Raw genomic sequence first — 15,428 nt, 5'->3', positions numbered from 1 at the left:
TGTATATATATATATATATATATATATACACACACCTCTGTGTATATATACACACATACAGGAAAGTACAGGCTATTGCTCTCTGGTGTCAGCAGTGTCACACGTTACACAGAGGTGTGTGTGTGTGTGTGTATATATATATATATATATATATATATATATATATATATATATACACACACACACACACATACAGGAAAGTATAATATATATATATATATATATATATATATATATATATATTATATATATATATATACACACACCTCCTCTACCCTTGTAACGTGTGACACTGCTGACACCAGAGAGCAATAGCCTGTACTTTCCTGTATTACATACCCTCTACATGTGGAATGTATAACATGAGCTGTCTGTATGAGTGTAACAACAATACTATGTGCATGCGGGGGATGGGAGATGAGTGTGAGCAGGCGAGCTGTCTGAGGTTCTGCAGCAGTTGAGGTTTATTATGAAAGGCTAGGGACACACTTGTATATGTGTACTGCTGTGCAGACAACAACAAAATGGCGCTGCCCAGCAGTACACATAATAGCACCTTTCCCCTCTTTGTTTCCCCTGTGAAAAGAGGAGGGAGGTGATGATGTCACAGCAGTTGAGCAGAGACAGCCTCTTTTTTTCAGCAGCCGACTTTCAGGCTGCTTTTACCAGCAGTTTCCTGGTGGAGCTCCCCCTGGTGGTCATCACTGGGAAATATGGAAAATTAGATTGTTAATTTTTCATATTTCCTTAGATGTAAAAAAAATGAAAACCACTTATAAATTAACAAAAAAAATAACAAATTCAGTTTTAACACTTTCAAAATTTTTTTTAACTTTGCGACACATTCCCTTTAAGGCTATGTTCATGCAACATCAAAAAAGAGAAAAGACGTCCGCCTTTTCTATTTAAAAAAGATGTGTTATTGCAGCAATGTAATTGACTTCAATTCAATGCATTGAAATCAATGGAATGACGGACGTCCAATGCACACAGTGTAAAAAGTGATCATGATAAATAAAGATCATGCACAATGTAATTGTAATTTAATTGTAATCTTTGTAGTTGGATGTAATTATGGAGATACCAACTATGGGAGAACATAATCAAAACTGTCTCTGCCAAAAATCTGGAGCTCCAAAAAATTTTCTCACATGACATGCACATTTTAATTGTGTTTTAGACACTTCTGCACCACACCCAACAAGACGTGTTGCTTACCAAATGCTATGGAACAGCCTTCGGAACTCCCAGTGTCATCATTCATGATGTTACTGTGAGCTCAGAAACAGTTTAAATCTTCACACTATTGTAGTGACGCAAATTTAAAGGGTTTCGGAGCTTGATGCCGGGAGTTCTGAATTCTGGTCTGTAGCACGTGATTATGGAACATGTGAATGCCCCTTAAGAATTATACAGTTTCTGATTATACTCCCATAGTTGTTTTTTTGACTATTTTAAAAAGGGATTTATTTTCAGGGGGAACCATTGACTGAGCACTTTACACAATGCTTTGAAACATGTAGTATTTAAAAACATTTTTCTCTGCCATTGTAAGCCCATTTAGCCAAAGGGGGTCAAAAGACTTTTGCTCGGGGGTTTTTCGAATGGAATGGTGCAGACTTCTGCTTCAGTGGCATCCAGTACTAATATAGGATATCAATAATGGTGTACTTCAAAGGATAATTTTTGGTGGAGCCCTCTAATGTACACTTTTGACAGACACTGTAGATGTAGTATAAAACCAACCTTACACTGATAGAACACCTTTAGATTCTGGCTTTGACATGGTCTAATAGACACATACTGATGGCAGGGTTGGCTACAATGGTAATCCACTGGGGCATCAGAGAGCACCAACAGCACAATGGGGGATCCACCTCTCCCTGCTAAACACCTTGGGCTCCATACACATGACCACAAAAAAGTGGCCATATACTTTCCACAGTTCTATCTAGATCATATAAGATGCATTCTATTTTATGGGCCAATGCACATGACCATGGCTTTCCCAGTGTGTCTGTTTGCCTGGGCTCCTACATTTCCACTGTGTGCACAGTCTGTAACTGTGGGCAGCCTGCGGATGAGACAATGAGGGTCCATGTAAAACGCACCTTAAGATCTTGCTAACACTTGTCACAAACACTGATCAAGAATTTTCTGCAGATTTTCAAGAACATACAAAACCTACTATTGTACTCGTCCTATGCTGTCTTTAAAGCAGCGGCCCAGACTTAGTAAAACTGTCAAAGGCTAGGTTTACACACAGTAAAATAAGAGCAAAATATCAATGTAAGTTTGAGTGAAAAACGAACAATGTGTGAACAGATAGAAAAAAAAAAAGCAGGAAATATTGAACATGTTCATTATCTGTACCGTCGTAAGCAATTATGACCATTTTTCTAGTGTGCGCTGCTGGCCAATTCCCTATTAAATGGTGCGCATTATTAAAAATACGGCCATATTTTACTTTATTTTGTGGTGTGTAAACATCTATATATATTCATTGTGTTGTGTGTGTTGCGAAAACTTCCCCCGTAGCTAACAGTAATGAAAGCAGACTGTATCTTGTTAGTACGACTTTAACAAGTACAGTCGCTGCCTTCAGTCCCCGATTTCACATTTGAAAAGAAAATACAAGAAATCTGTCCGCAAAAAATATTTTTTGGCTTCACATTATTTACAAAACAAATAAAAAAACACTGTGGGCTAAATAACCACAAAATTCATTGCGATAGTTTACAACTCCTTTAATTTTTACCATACACTCTAAGCTCACCGCTAAGTACTAGGAGATCCACAGTATGGTAATAAGTTACTGCACACAATCCCTAAAGACACATTTCCAAAGAAAATGATCTAACTGGAAGTGTCAGAAAATAGTAGGTACTAGCAGAACACAAATGTATCAAAGGTAGTAAAATGGTGATATTTGAATCAATGCTCTGGAGAATAATACCTCTAGAATGTGAATAATGGCAGGAGTCTTTTGTGAGGCTCTTGCTGCCAAAAAAGGAGTAAATATAATACACAGAGGAGAAAGAAAAAAACATAAGGTGTTATTTTATTGAGAAGCTACAATATGAAGAGCGAATATAGGACTCTAGTCTTAGAGTTAGAATTTCCTTATGTATTTAACCTAAACTGTATTTATATATTCAATTAAGTTTTACTCGTCCGAAGAGAGAATCTAAGAACTTAAAGGCGGTATTTACTGCAGTAAAAGGTAACGTTACATTGGCAATGAGGGTAAATTATTTCAATAACCTTACACAAAAGTCCTAGATGTCAATGTTAGGAGCCACTGTTAAAGGTATGCTCCATTTCTGGGGATACATTCTGGGGTGAACTGATGCAATTTGTCTCTATTATACCTTTAAACGCTGTATTTTTTATAAAGGCAAAATAAGTTGTTCTGTTACAGAGGTAAAGTAGTTTTTGGGGGGATGCGTTGTGGCACCTGACATATTTATGGTGTTTCTTCATTCCCAAAAGTTGAAAATGAGAAACAATCTCAGGCCACTGAACCCCTTAACCCCTTCAAGACCAAGCCTATTTGCACCTAAAAATGTGACCTGTCTCACTTTATGCGCTTATAGCTCAGTGATGCTTTAACGTATGCTAGCGATTCTGAGATTATTTTTTCATCACATATGGCACTTTATATTAGTGGTAAAATTTAGTCACTACTTTGTGTGTTTTTTGTGAAAAAATATCATGAAAAATAAAAAAATTTGCATTTTATGAACTTTGAAATTCTCTGCTTCTAAAAAAAGAAAGTCGTATCACATAAATTAGTTACTAAGTCACATTACCAATATGTCCTCTTTATTTTGGCTTCATTTCATAAACATATTTTACTTTTTTAGGGTGTTACGGGGCTTAGAAATTTATCAGCAAATTATTAAATATATTTTCGTGAAAGTTTCCAAAACTGATATTTTTAGGGATTAGTTCTTTTTTTAAGTTGATTTAGGAAGTTTGTATACTGGAAACCCCCATAAGTGACCCCATTTTGGAAACTACACACCTTAAAGAATTAATCTAGGGGTATAATGAGCATTTTAACCCTACAGGGGCTGGAGGAAAGCATTCACCATTAGGCCATAAAAAAATGAAAAATTAAAATTTTCCAATAATATATACGTTTAGATTAAAGTTTCTCATTTTCAAAAGGAACATGAGAGAAAAAGCATTCCAAAATTTGTAACGCAGGTTCTCTTGAGTACTACGGTACCCCATATGTGGGCGTAAATCACTGTATAGGCACACAGCAGGGCTCAGAAGGAAGGGAGCGCCAATTAGCTTTTCCATTGCAGATTTTGCTGAAGAAGTTTCCGAGCGCCAGGTGCATTTGCAGAACCCCTTGTAGTGTCAGCAGAGAGAAAAACCCCCATAAGTCACCCCATTTTGGAAAGTGCACCCCTCAAAGAATTCATCTTGTGGTAGGATGAGCATTTTGACCCCACAGATGTTAGAGGAAAGTATTCAAAATTAGACAGTAAAAATGAAAAACTCAAATATTTCCAATAATATGTTCGTTTAGTTTGAAATTTCTCAATTTCACGAGGAACAAGAGAAAAAAAGTACCACAAAATTTGTAACGCAGGTTCTCCTGAGTAAAAAGGTACCTCATATGTGGGCATAAACCACTGTATGGGCACACAGCGGGGGTCAGAAGGAAAGGAGCACAAATTAGCTTTTTCAATGCAGATTTTGTTGAAGAAGTTTCTGAGCGCCAGGTGCGTTTGCAGGGTCCCTGTAGTGCCAGCGGAGTAAAATCTCGCCATAAGTCAATCCCATTTTGGAAAGTGCACCCCTCAAAGAATTCATCTTGGGGTAGGATGAGCATTTTGGCCCCACAGGTATTAGAGGAAAGTATTAAAAATTGGCCAGTAAAAATTAAAAACTTGAATTTTTCCAATAATATGTTGGTTTAGTTTGAAATTTCTAAATTTCACAAGGAACAGGAGAAAAAATGTACCCCAAAATCTGTAACGCAGGTTCTCCTGAGTACAACAGTACCCCATATGTGGGCATAAACCACTGTATGGGCACACAGCAGGGCTCAGAAGGGAAGGAGCGCCAATTTGCTGGAGCAAAACCGCAGCTAGCAATAGTTATTAGAATAGCGCAGTTACTAAAATAAAACAAAAAAATAAGATTACAGGTAATGTGGGGCGGTTACGGACAGTCTGGGGTGGTTCCGGGTAATCTGGAGGTGGTTACGGGCAGTCTTAGGTGGTCCCGGGTAATCTGAAGGTGGTTACGGGCAACCTGGGGTGGTTACGGGTAATCTGGGGTGGATACGGTCAACATGGGGTGGTCACGGGCAACCTGCTGTGGTTACGGCAACCTGGGGTGGTTACAGGCAACCTGGGGTGGTAAGAGGCAACCTGGGGTGGTTACGGGCAACGTGGGGTGGATACGGACAATCTGGGGTGGTTACGGACAATCTGGGGTGGTTACGGATAAACTGATAGGTGCTTATAGGTAATCTGCAGTGGGTACCTGTGTGGGCAATCTGGAGGGGGTCACTGGCAATTTGGGGTGGTCAGTGGCGAGGTGCGGTGGTCAGAGGCGAGGTGCGGTGGTCAGAGACGAGGTGCGGTGGTCAGAGGCGAGGTGCGGTTGTCAGAGGCGACGTGCGGTGGTCAGTGGCGACGTGCGGTGGTCAGTGGCGACGTGCGGTGGTCAGTGGCAACGTGCGGTGGTCAGTGGCGACGTGCGGTGATCAGTGGCGACGTGCGGTGATCAGAGGCGACATGCAGTGGTCAGAGGCGACTTGCGGTGGTTGCGTGCAATCTGGGGGGTTACATGTAATCTGCCATGATTACGGGCAACCTGGGGTGGTTATGCGCAACCTGCGGTGGTTACGGGAAACCTGGAGGGGTAACGGACAATCTAGAATTGTTACGGATAGACTGAAGTGCTTATAGGTAATCTGGGGTGGGTACATGTAATTTGGGGTGGTTACAGGCAATCTGGGGTGATTACGGACAATCTGGAGGGGGTTACTGGCAACGTGTGGTGATTACGGGCAACGTGCGGTGCTTACGGGCAACGTGCGGTGGTTACGTGTAATCTGGGGGGTTTTGTGCAATCTGACGTGATTACGGACAACCTGGGGTGGTTACAGGCAACCTGCGGTGGTTAGGGGTAATCTGGGGGGGTTAGGGGTAATTTGGGAGTAAACTGCAATTATTACTATAATAAAAAGTGTGTGTTTTATTTTTTTGTATGTTTGTCACTTTTTGTACTTTTACACATTCATTTTCACTGTATTACTATGATTACTGTGATATTTTCTATCACAGTAATCATAGTTCAGTGACAGAGACCAAATTGGTCTCTGTCACTTTAAATTTTCAGAGTTGGCTGGTTGTGGAGCGCATGCGCACTTCAGAAGCAGCCTGGGCGTCGAGGAGCAAGGACCTCCCAGGATCAGGTGAATATATGGGGAAGGGGGGGTGACTGGGGGACGGGGGTGACTTGGGGGGTGGGGGGCACAGTATCACTTTTTATCCCGTCACCAATCATTCATGGTGACAGGGGATAAAAAGTTCTGGGGAGCACATGGCACAAGCGATCAGCGGTATATAGTATATACCGCTGATCGCTTGTACCGGGACCCCACAGGGGGGGTCCCGATCACTGCCCCATGCTCTCCGCTACCTCCAGTGGCGGAGAGCATGGGGCTTTCATTCATTTTTACTTAAGATCACTGTGAACAGACATTAGTCTGTTCACAGTGATGGCGGCGGCCATCTTGAATCTGATGGCCGCCGCAGGGAGGGAGGGTTAGTGATCGGGGCACTAGGGGGGCTGATCTGGGGTCTGATTTTACTTATTTCATCTCCCCCCACCGTGGATTCACGGAGGGGGGAGATGAAATACAGCGGCGGCATCGGCCCATTAGTGACCGCCGTATCGGGGTTAATGGTGGTCAGTTTGCAGCTAATTCTCATTACCTCCGGTGCTGCAGTCAGATGAGAGCGGGATCGCTATCTCTGCAGCGATCCTGTTCTCATCACAAAGCCCCCCTCAGACAGGAATGTATATATACATTACTACTGCACGGGGTATGTGCAATAGGAACGTATACATATACATGTTACTGACGTGAAGGGGTTAATGTAACTAGACATGTGAAATAAAGAAGAACTCACCCTAACTGCTCTAGACTTAAAATAAGAGGGAATGCAAGGACACAATTTACTAAAGGTGGTCATACACCACAAAGTCTGTTGGGTGAATGTCTGTTAAGCCAACAGCTATCTCCCACTCATCTCACTGTACTGTGATTTATCTTTCTGAAAACAAAAGGGGCAGGAGTTTCATTTTAACATGCTCAGTATTTCTTTCGAATAAATCATTTGCCAGGGTAGAGTCCAAAGGCCCCAGACACTTCAAACTGTTGTCCGATCCCAACAAAGTTGGCAGGTCAGGCTGAGTTTTGATTAAAGTGTAAGAGGACCTTAAATCATATCTATCAAAGATTAAAAAAATCATGCAATGTTTTGTTAGATTAACCCCTAACAGTGGTGACAAGTTTCTCACATTGCTGTTATTAAGCCCCTGAGAATCCCCTTGACCATGCACAGCTTTTCCTCTTCCCTCCTTTTTAGAAGGCAGGACTAGAGCTGTACTGTTTGCCAGTAGTAAACAAACCTGACTTTGTTCCCTTACTTCTCTGGTCAATCAAAACATAACACATGATTAATGTCTATCATGCCATGCCATGATAATGTTTTTAAAGTGAACTGCACTGAAAAGACTGGCACTGTGCCCGGGAGGATTTACACATTACACTAGTATAGACGTCATATAGAGAGAGAAGGGGTTACTGATGCATTGGCTGTTATGTCAACAGAAATGGAGAAAGCAGATTACACTGCAGTATTGTGGACAGATAGCAGCATGTACACTAGAATTTACACAAGGACAGCTGTCCTGAGCGTTACTGGCAGTAAGAGATGAGAGGAAATAGTTGTTTTATTTACCATTCAGAAACAGTGTGGACGATCTGAAGCATGCAGACTGAATCAGCTTGCAGGTACATAAACCAGGCTTGCTCTCTCTCTCTTGCACACTGCACATGTTAAGTCCGGCCAACCACTGTTCTAATCTAGCTGTTACTATAGACTAGGGATGTCACGATACCAGAATTTTAAATTCAATACCAATACCAGCTTTCTTATTTCGATACTCAATACTAATTCAATACTAAATAAAGTTTGGAAAAAAATATATAAAAGTACAAATATAATATATTTTTTTTGAAAAAAAGGGAACAGGGATTATTCGAACTTTTATTATGATTATTGTTTTTTTAATTTAAACTTTTTTTAAACACTTTTTAATTCCTCTCTACCCCGCAGCATACCTCCCTGTGCACAACTCCCAGTATACCTTCTTATGCACTACAACTCCCAGCATACCTTCTTGTGGTGATTTGTAGTGCACAAGTGGGTATGCTGGGAGTTGTGGTGCATAAGAAGGTATGCTTGAGTTGTAGTACACAAGGAGGTATGCTGGGAGTTGTAGTACACAAAGAGGTATGCTGGGATGTTTTGTCGGGAGGCTGCTGCTGCACGACTGCAACTCCCAGCATACCTCCTTGTGCACTACAACTCCCAGCATACCTCCTTGTGCACTACAACTCCCAGCATACCTCCTTGTGCACTTCAACCCTCAGCATACCTCCTTGTGCACTACAAATCCCCAGAATTCCTCCTTGTGTGCAACTCCCCACAAGAAGGTGTGCTGGGAGTTGTAGTGCACAAGAAGGTATGCTGGGAGTTGTAGTGCACAAGGAGGTATGCTGGGAGTTGCAGTTGTGCAGCAGCAACCTCCTGACACAACTTCCAGCAGCACAACTTCTTGTGCACTACAACCCCCAGCATACCTCATTGTGCACAAAGAGGTATGCTGGGGGTTGTAGTGCACAGAGAGGTATGCTGGGGGTTGTAGTGCACAATGAGGTATGCTGGGGGTTGTAGTGCACAAGGAGGTATGCTGCTGGGAGTTGTAGTGCATTAGCAGCCTCCTAACACAACAACTCCCAGCAGCATACCTCTTTGTGCACTACAACTCCCAGCATACCTGCATGTGCACTGCAACTCCCCACAAGAAGGTATGCTGGGAGTTGTAGTGGACACAGAGGTATGCTGGGAGTTGTTGTGTCAGGAGGCTGCTAATGCACCACAACTCCCAGCAGCATACCTCCTTGTGCACTACAACCCCCAGCATACCTTTGTGCCCAAGGAGGTATGCTGAGAGTTGTAGTGCACAAGAAGGTGTGCTGCTGGGAGTTGTAGTGCATTAACAGCCTCCTGACACAACAACTCCCAGCATACCTCCTTGTGCACAACAACTCCCCACAAGAAGGTATGCTGGGAGTTGCTGTGTCACTGTACCGGAGGACCCCGAGGGAAGGGGGGGGGCAGGATTGTGGACACCGGAGGGTGCAAGGGACCGCATTGCACCGCCAGGTCCTGGGGGTGGTGCGGCGCGGGGGACCCGGCTGCAGCAGCGGGAACTGGTGGGTACGGGGGACCCGGCTGCAGCAGTGGGTCCTGAGTGGGGGAGGAATAGTTAAATGACTGCCGCCCGCGAGGTCGCGGGCCGCAGTCATTAGCAGTGGGGGCCGCTCCATATGCAGCAGACTCCTGCTGCATATGGAGCGGCTCAGGAGGTGTTAATGCCGCTGTCAGGTGTGACAGCGGCATCTACCCTGTAAAATAGCCGGCACTAGCGATCGCTATGTGCCGGCTATTTAAATTTGGCGCCGCCGGGAGCGGAGAGCGCGCGGGCGGAGGAGGGGACACCAGGGGGCGGCACACAGAGAACATGGATGGCGCTCAGGTAGCCGCCGGCCGTGTTCTCTGCACCATACTTTATGTTAAGCTGCGTTATTAGGCAGTTTAATATAAAGTATCGATACCAGGAAATCCTGGTACCGAACCTTTTTTCTGCCCGAAATATCGATAGTAGTATCGATATTTCGGTGCATCGTGCATCACTACTATAGACATACTTAGTCTCACAACAAGAAGTTAGGCTAGGTTCACATCACGATTTTGCAATTCGTCACTGTATCCATTTTGCAAAACGTACAGAAAAACGGGTGTCAACCACATTTTTGTGTACGTTTCAAAATGTAAAAAAATGGATGCTTTTTTTATTGTAAGTGAATGGAAAACGGATCAAAACGGATGGCATACAACAGCATCCACTTTTACCATCTGTTTTTTTTTTCTTAGGGTGCTTTCACACCTACCGTTCCGCAGCAGATCCGCAGCAGATTTAACTGAATGAATGAACACAGCATCAAATCCGCACTTACAAATCTGCTGCGGATCCGCAGCGGATTTGACAGTGCGTATTTAATGCTGTGTTCATTTACTTAGTTAAATCTGCTGCGGATCCGCAGCGTATTTTCTGCTGCGATACGGTAAGTGTGAAGGCACCCTTAGAGCAGATACATTAAACAGATTGCAAAATCATGAACCTAGCCTTAAAGTGTCACTATTGTTTAATTTATTTATTTTTTTGCAGAAATTAATAGTACAGGCAATTTTAAGAAACTTTGTAATTGGGTTTATTAGCTGAAAAATGCATTTTTATAATGAAAATGCAGTTTGAAGCTCTCGCCAATTCTTCATGATTGTCTATAGAGAGGGGAGGGGTTAAAGGGGTATTCCCCCCAAGAGCTAAAAAAATGAAATGCTCCCAAACCTAGCTGGCCTTACTCACCATGTCCCCCTGAGTATTTTGAGCCGTCTCCCATTTTTCTAGCTGCTGCCGTTCCTTAGTTACAAGTTTTTCTAAAAGCCGATCTATATCCAAGATAGGAAACTACATTTCCCATCATGCAATGCTTCTGCCTGATGATGGTGAATCCGTGGGGGTAAATGCAGATGGATAACAGCAAAACTGTGCAGAATCCATAATAACTTAATATAGGAAAGATGAAAAGCTACGGATGGGCAGCATATTAATGCAAAAATAATTTTGGGGGGAATACCCCTTTAAGGGAGATGAGGGAACCAAAATAGGACAACAAAGAGTTAATTTACAGCTACAGCACCAGGCTCTCTCCTCTGATGTCAGCACTGACCTCTTTGACCTCTTAATACCAGCTTCACACAGCTCCCTGTGGTGTAATCCTTTGTTCTCTGCTCTCTGCTGCCAACTAATATCCCTCCTCCCCTCTCCATAGATTAGACAGGGCCCGACTGATGTAATAGAGTTGAGATTTCCTGATAATGAGCAGTGGATGAGAAAGAGGAAAGGAGGGGGACCTGGGGAAAGTCTTTTTGAATGAAGATAATGGCATATTTGCCAAATGAACCCAATTACAACATTTCTTAAAATCACCTGGACTATTGATTTCTGCAAAGAAAAAACAAACAGTGACACTTTGAGGACCAGGCCCAAAATGACCCAGTGGACTGCACAAATTTTGATCTTAGTGTTTCCGTTTTTCCCTCCTCCCCTTCTAAGAGCTCTGGCACTTTCAGTTTTCTATCTACAAGCCATGTAATGGCTTGTTTGTTACAGGAATAGTTGTACTTTGTAATGGCGTCTTTCATTTTACCATAACATGTATGATGGAACCCCAAATATATTATTTATGAAGATATAAATAGGTGAAAACGTAAAAAAGAATGCAATATGGTAACGTTTAGGGGGGTTCCTGTGTCTACGTAATGCACTATATGGTAAAAGCGACGTGATACCATTATTCTATAGGTCAGTCCAAACACAACCATATGTAGGTTTACACAGATTCATTATTGATATATATATTTTTTAAATGAAATCCTTTTTTTTTTGGCAATTAAATATTAATAAAATGGGCCTATTGTGACGCTTATAACGGTTTTATTTTTTCACCTATGGGGCTGTATGGGGTGTAATTTTTTCCGCCATGATCTCTAGTTTTTATTAATACCATATTTGTGAAGATGTGACGTTTTGATCACTTTTTATAAAAAATTTTTTATATATAATGTAACATAAAATCGGTAATCCGCTCACTTTTTTCCCTCTTTTCGTGTACGCCGTTATTCGTTCGCAATGACGCTTATTATATTTTAATAGATCGGACAATTACGCACGCTACGGTATATTATGTTTATTTATTTATTTTTATATGTTTTATTTATATAATGGGAAATGGGGGTGATTTAAACTTTTATTGGGGGAGGGGTTTTGGGGCAGTGTGTTAGTGATTTTAACTTTTTTTTATACATTTTAAGTCCCTTTGGGGGACTTGTACATACATAACTTTCATTTTACACACTGATCATTGCTATGCCATAGGCATAGCATTGATCAGTGTTATCGGCGCTCTGCTCATTGAGCCTGCCTGTGCAGGCTCAGTGACCAGAGCGCCGATCGGACCGCACGGAGGCAGGTAAGAGACCTCCGGCGGTCCGTTCTAACAATCGGGCCCCCCCCCCCCGGTCACACTAGGGGGGTCCCGATCGGTAAGTGACAGGGGCCTCGCGGCATTTAAGGAATTAATGGCATGCTGTAGCGTGTCATTAACGGTGAGGTGCCGGCTGCTGATTGCAGCCCACCCCACCTGCTATAAAGCGCGCTCCACTACGGAGCGCGCTTCATAGCTCACGACGTACCGGTACGTCCAGGGTCGTCTGGGGACAGACTTCCAGGACGTACCGGTACGTCCTAGGTCGTCTAGGGGTTAAACAGAAGTTTGAAGGAAAGTTAGACACCAAGTGGCCAAGACTTTAGAGCTGTTTTTCTGTGGTAAATGAAGTGATTTACAAATCTGTTAGAAATCCATATAAGCTACCACATGAAGTGAAGCTTTTTTTAAACAGCAAAAACATCAATGGAAATCGAACAGAAAAAGAAGTGTGTCAATATAAATGGCTTTAAAGTGTACCTGTCATGATGGGCTGCTTCTGGATTCAAAGGGATCACATGCATTACAGTCTCATTATGTCTCTATATCCATGGAGACCCAAACTTCCGGATTAGCAGGGAATCAGGTACACTTTTTAATGTGGACTTCTTGCAGATACGGGTGAAAATTTCAAAGGAAAAAAAAAATTCAAAGTATAGTACAACGCTAAGAAAAGGAAAGCTTAGATTCTTTACTCAGTAGGCAGTTACAGTAATTCTAGTTAAAATTAATATGCAAGTCAGGAATACTTTATTATGCCCACAATACTGCCCACACACATCCAAAAAGCAATGAGAACAATACCTCATGGTAAGTCAAGTCGGCCATGAATCATCTAAAATATACAGATGAAATTATCCACTCTGTTACTTGTGCTGTAGGTAATGTGAATAGTTATAGAAAGGCAATAATAATCACTAACATATAAAACTAACATAAATATCGCCAGTCTGTTTTTCCATCTGACAATCATTTGTTTTGTTTTGTCGTATAACATATTTAGTATTGTTTTTGAGTGTAATTTTTCCACCAACAAAATTTGATTTTATAATATGAATACTAGGCATAAACATGACAAAAACCAGGCGTAGCTCATCCATCCTGAAGAAGGATGCTACTGCTCAGCTGTACTTTATAAAGTAAGTGGGTGAGGAGTGGATGATGAGTGGGAGATGATTGATTTACTAGAAAACAAAGAGTATAAGAAAACTGCTCCTTTCAGAGAGGATGATTTTGACTTCCTTTTAGTCTAAGGAAAACACTCCCGGAGATTCTGCTCATCTACACTAATTATTTTTTGTAAAAAGTAGTTGGGCAATCCCATGCAAAAATACCATTATCAAGGAAAACTATGTATTTTTTTCCTGTCCTTTGGTAGACGATGATAATAAAGATCCTATAACATGAAGCTGGTGGCCCACTGCACAAAAGTTATCCAGGTCACCAACCACTTACTAGTCAATCTTCAAATGGGTTATCCATATTTAGAAAAATATGTCCGCTTTCTTCCAGAAACAGAATGACTCTCATCTCCAGTTTGGGTGTGGTTTTTCAATTAAGCTCCATTCACTTTAATAAAACTGGGCTGCAAAACCGGACCGAAACTGGAGAGAAGAGTGGTGTTGTTTCTGGAAGAAAGCGGACATGTTTTTTGTTAGTCATAGACAACCCCTTTAAGTTTAATAACTAAACATAAAGTCAAGGATACTCAATGACTTCGATCAGTATTCCTGTTAATGCATAAAATCCTTTCCTAAAATGACCCATCAGGACTCCTATACTTCCCTACTTGAGAACACCATATGATACAGGAAAAGGCGTTGGACTAAGATTTGCTGAATTATGTGATTGGACTGACATACAAGTACTAAATAATCAAACACTATATATACCTAAATACAATCACACCTGCCATTGTTCTAGAGGGTATTATCTCTATGACACACACTGTATATTTCCTCATCAGCAACTAAAGACAGACTCCAACTCTAGAACATTATTTTTCTTTTTGCAGGTGACAGATGACAAAAACACATAATCATGTGGCCTAAATAAAATGAAAAACAAGGTATGTATAGATTTCCTTTTTACACTTTTCAAGCACTATCATCATTGGAATCCAAAATGGATTTCACTAATTTAACATGTGATGAATGACTCTTTCAAATATACTTTGTAATTCAATTTATCACCATTTTCAAGATCTTTGCATGCTTGCCAGAAAATGAAAAACCTTCCTGTTTTATCCAGAGACTAACAATCCCCCAGATCAGGGGTGTCAAACTCAGGCCTTCCAGCTAAACTACAATTCCCATCATGTCTGGGCAGCCAAAGCTTTAGCTTTGGTTGTCCAGGCATGATGGGAATTGTAGTTTTGTAACAGCTGGAGGGCCTGAGTTTGACACGTGTGCCCCAGATCATGAGTAAGTTTTTGCACTTGTGTTAGTTGCACAATTCAGTATTTGAATTTTTTGTTTCTGTTCACTAACAATAACCAGATGAGTAGATTTTATTAGTAGTAATTTATCATACACTCATTATATAAAGAACCAAAATGGGTTGTTTGAATCAAATAAAATTTTTCATATAATAAGTGATTACAATATTAAAGCATAATGGTAGATTTTATTGAGAAAACTGTCTATTTACCTTTACAAGGAATTTTTGCAATCTGGCAGAGACAATACAGGAAAACCCTTGCTTTGTGTGGGCCAGCATTATCTTGCTACAAAATGTCTGCTGGAAGCCCCAGAGGCAACACGTGACCACAGGATGTCCTGCACATACGGTATCACCGAGCTGTTAGTGTCCCTTGAGCTCTGCTAAGGGTGACCAACTCTTGTATGTGATGGCTCCACAGACTAACACACCAGCAGTTGGTGCAATGGGCTACTCCACAACAAAGGCAGGATTAAAGTGCTTACAACAAGGCATCAATACTTAAAAGCAAGCATTGACATATTCCAAACAAAACTAGTATTCATTGGGTAAA

At 41.6% G+C, this 15,428-nt stretch overlaps 1 protein-coding gene across 2 annotated transcripts in view; it reads right to left on the bottom strand.

Moving 5' to 3' along the window:
- The window catches only part of ASCC1 (activating signal cointegrator 1 complex subunit 1), a 185,569-nt gene that overhangs the window by 68,789 nt on the left and 101,352 nt on the right, over window positions 1-15,428 (bottom strand). The window contains exon 10 of one of the 2 annotated variants that reach the window (XR_011364260.1): window positions 12,917-13,044. The exons of the other annotated variant lie outside the window; for it this stretch is intronic. The gene's annotated coding sequence lies outside the window, so the exon portion shown is untranslated. The remainder of the gene's footprint in view (window positions 1-12,916; window positions 13,045-15,428) is intronic. 2 annotated transcript variants of the gene reach the window in all.

Source organism: Dendropsophus ebraccatus, chromosome 8 (genome assembly GCF_027789765.1).
Source record: "Dendropsophus ebraccatus isolate aDenEbr1 chromosome 8, aDenEbr1.pat, whole genome shotgun sequence".
Lineage (NCBI taxonomy): Eukaryota > Metazoa > Chordata > Amphibia > Anura > Hylidae > Dendropsophus > Dendropsophus ebraccatus.
Note: the sequence above shows the minus strand (reverse complement) of the source record. Positions and strands in the feature narration are given on the sequence as shown.